Raw genomic sequence first — 4,300 nt, 5'->3', positions numbered from 1 at the left:
AAGAGAGAGAGAGAGAGAGAGAGAGAGAGAGAGAGAGAGAGAGACAGAAACATAAACAACTGCAATTCTAACTGTTCATAGTGAAGAAGAATCTTACTGAGATGATCAAAAGAGCAAACAAGCCCAGAAGTGTAAACCCTGGGTACATCTGTAGAAGTGTGCTGAATACTGGAAATTAGTTTTATTTTTACATGCCAATTCATCTCCAGAGTCTTGGTGATTTATTTGTATTACGAGGGGAATATTGTTATATACAACATTGGCAGGAGCCTCAGTTATAACTAAAAACTGCCATCTTACAAATATTAGTTGTAGCATGTCAGGTGGTTACCTACATAGATAAACAGTCAATTGACATTAAATACATTTTCTCGCCAGAGCTTCTTTATTTTTTCCCCCTTTTTAATTAATACACTTTAAAATAAAATATAACTATATCATGTCTCCCTTTCCTTTCTTCCATCTGGTTTCTTCTATGTACCCTATAGTCACTCCCTTTCAAAATGATGGCCTGTTTTTCTGTGATTATTTATATTCCATGACCCCTTGCTCTCTCTTCTTTCCTTCCCATCCATTTCCCTCTCTCTCTCTCTCTCTCTCTCTCTCTCTCTCTCTCTCTCTATGTTTTCCTTTTCATTTCTTGAGACTGTGTTTCACTATGTAGCCCAGGCCACCTTAATAATTACTGATGACACTGAATCACTGATGGGAGGATGGACGGGCTGGTGGCTCAGAACTGTGGTCACTTAGAAGATTCTCTGGGTTTGGACCAGTTACGAGAAGAAAATTTAAAAATTAAAATATAGACAGAAATACTTCAGAGGAGTCTTCAGGCATAAAGAAGAAGAAGACCAACTAAAGATATGATTAACATCAACAACTGCCTACAGGATGTCTTTGGCTGTGCCATTAAGGCTGCATATCCAGACTTGGACCCCTCCTCTGGTTGTAACTCTGAGTCAGCAGCCTAAGTTTGGAGATAATCAATGTAATAGTGTGATGGGTATTTCTCAGATGCTCAAAGCAAAGGAACAGAAAGTTAATCCTAGAGAAATTGCAGAAAACATTACCAAAAACCTGCTGAACAATGAATATATTGACAAAGTTGAAATTGCAGGTCCTGGTTTCATTAATGTACACTTGGGAAAGGATTTTGTGTCAGAACAGTTGACCAATCTCCTAATAAATGGAGTTCAACTGCCTGCTCTTGGAGAGAATAAAAAGTTACAGTTGACTTTTCCTCTTCCAACATAGCTAAAGACATGCATGTTGGCCACCTCAGGTCAACTATCATAAGGGATATGATAAAAGTATGAGCCGACATTTTGAATTTGCAGGATACAATGTGCTAAGGTTAAATCATGTAGGAGATTGTGGGACCCAGTTTGGCATGCTCATCGCTCACCTGCAAGATCAATCTCCAGATTATCTGACAATTTCACCTCCTATTGGGGATCTTCAGGCCTTTTATAAGGAATCTAAGAAGCAGTTTGATACTGAGGAGGAATTTAAGAAGCGAGCCTATCAGTGTGTCATTTCACTGCAGAGTAAAGACCCAGATTTTATAAAGGCCTGGAACCTAATCTGTGACGTCTCCCATGCAGAGTTTAATACAATATACGATGCATTGGACATCACTTTAATAGAAAGAGGCAAATCCTTCTGTTAAGATAGGAGGAAGGATATTGTAAAAGAATTTGAAGATAATGGATATGTGCAAGTGGATGATGGCAGAAAAAATTGTCTTCATCCCCGGGTGTTCCATGCCATTAACCATAGTGGAATCAGATGGAGGCTTTACTTACGACACTTCTGACCTAGCTGCTATGAAACAGAGACTATTTGAGGAAAAAGCAAATAAGGTTTTCTATGTGATGGACAATGGACAAGCTGTACATTTCCAGGCAAATTTTGCTGATGCTCAAATGATTGGGTGGTATGACCCTAAAGTAACTCAAATGGCCCACATTGGATTTGGTGTGGATTTGGTTGACAGCTGCTCAGACACCCATTGCATATGGCTGCATAAGCTATGCTGGCCTATCCCATAACCGGTTGAATGACTACATCTCCTTTGACAAGATTCTTGGTGAGGAAACACAGCTGCCTCCTTGCTGTATGCCTTCACTAGAAGCAGGTCTATTGCTCATCTGGCCAATGTTGATGAAGAGATGCTTCAGAAAGCTTCTCGGGAAACCAAGATTGTTTTGGACCATGAGAAGGAATGGAAAGTAGGCCAGTGCATTTTACGATTCCTTGAGATTTTACAAAAGATATTAGATGATTTATTTCTTCACACTCTGCGATTATATATATGATCTGGCAACTACTTTCACAGAGTTTTACGATAGCTGCTACTGTGTGGAGAAAGATCTACAGACAGGGAAAGTATTGAAGGTGAACATGTGGATAATGCTCTTGTGTGAAGCAGTAGCTGCTGTCATGGACAAGGGTTTTGACATACTGGGAATCAAACCCATCCAAATGATGTCATCCTTAGGGTTGGAGACTGTGTTTACCAAAGTGGCTATTAGTACTGTTTGCTTTTTAAACAATCAATGTGGATACAAAAGTAGTAAAGGAATTTTCACAAAAAAAATATTACTCATGATACTCCTATCTTAGCCTCGAAAGATAAACTGGCTTTCTACCCTTAATATTTATCCTTAATATTTATCCTTTTAATTATATGTATGAGCATATCTGAGTATTGGTTTGTGCCTGTGGTACAGGTGTCCATGGAGATCAGGAAAGGTCATCAGAATCCATGGTGCTGAAGTTAAAAGTGGTTGGGAGCTTCCCAGTGTGGGTGTTGGGATCCCTGCTGAGACCATTTGCAAGAGCACTATACACTTTGAACTTATGAGCCATCTCTACACCTTGTAGAATTTGTTTGTTAATAGAGATATTTAGAACTCGATGTAGTATTGAAACATGCTGTAAAATGAAAATCAGCACATTAAAATCAGGCAGAATTTTAAATCCTGGTAGCAGAAATCATTGACAACTAAAAATGTTTGCAGCAAAATAAGATTCTGTGTGACAGAAGAAAGGGTCAGAAAGAATTATATCTGACTTTCCAGATTTGCTTACTCCTCATCTGTAAGTGAAATCATTTGCAACCTGAAACTGAATAACAGAAATTGTGTATATACTGATCATATAGACTTTGCTGTTATTCGCAGAAATACAATGTAATTATTTGTATTACACTTAAATGTTTTCAGATATTATTATCAGTCTAAAGATGAATTACATGTTCATGATGACTTATATAGGACACATACAAATACTAAAACATTTTATATAAAGGACTAGAGTACAAGCAGACTGGAGTATCCCTAGGGAATTATAGACATAATCCTCTGTTGATAGTGAGGGATGATGATGGTCTCAAGGAAACATGAAAAGAAGACACAAGCTCATGCTTACCTTTACAGGATATCTGAATTTCTGGAGAATACATTCAGAGGTTCAATATATGGTGCTGATTTTCCTACTTTTAGCCCTATATTAATCCCAGTTTACCTCTTTCTGCAGGAATCCTCTCATAGTTTTTCATTGAGGTCCCTGATTTAAGTGTCAATTTTTAATTTTCAGTCAACTTATGCACATCTTGTCTGCTGGACCTGGAATCTGATGACCTGAAAGAGTGGGGCTGTCTACAGTCTAATGTTGTAGATAGCCTTACTTCGGTTTCAGTGTACTTTTATGCACAAATGGAACTAAGAAAGCAATGGTCCTAGGAAGGTTGTTTGAGTTCAGAAAATCATGATCAGAAAAACATGCAAATGGATGTCAGTAAGCACATACTAAATATTAACAGATCAGTCCTTTCCCAGACCTTTCTCAGGACAGACCAGTTTAAACACAATTGCCTGGTATGTACTGTAGATTATATCTGAGAAAGCATGAAAGCAAGGCAGGAGGCCATATCCAGATTCAGGGAACAATGTGGACAGCACTCAGCATATCCTTTCACCAGACTTGGTTCTATAGCTATGTTATAACATCCAATAAGAATAAACATGCCTTACAAATTGAATGCACATATTTGTTTCAGGACGTAGAAAATCACATCAAAAACAATCCACACAACAAAATGTACCTGAGGTAAAAGCCCTCTGCCTTTTTCCATGGAGCCTCTCTCATAGTTCCCTGAGTCATTGTTCATCATTCTTGATTGTCCTGTGTTCTGACATAAGTTTTCATGTAGCCAGACTAGACTCAGATTTTGGGTGAAGCTGTGGATGACCTTAAACATCTGGTCTATTTGTCTTCACCTCAGAGTTCTAGGATT

General features: G+C 38.3%; 1 pseudogene; it reads left to right on the top strand.

Moving 5' to 3' along the window:
• The first annotated feature begins 713 nt into the window (after positions 1 to 713).
• On the top strand, positions 714 to 3,746 carry LOC113836229 (annotated as a pseudogene).
• Positions 3,747 to 4,300: the final 554 nt, after the last annotated feature.

The sequence above is a fragment of the Cricetulus griseus genome, chromosome 5 (genome assembly GCF_003668045.3).
Source record: "Cricetulus griseus strain 17A/GY chromosome 5, alternate assembly CriGri-PICRH-1.0, whole genome shotgun sequence".
NCBI lineage: Eukaryota > Metazoa > Chordata > Mammalia > Rodentia > Cricetidae > Cricetulus > Cricetulus griseus.
This window is presented reverse-complemented; position numbering and strand designations above follow the sequence as displayed.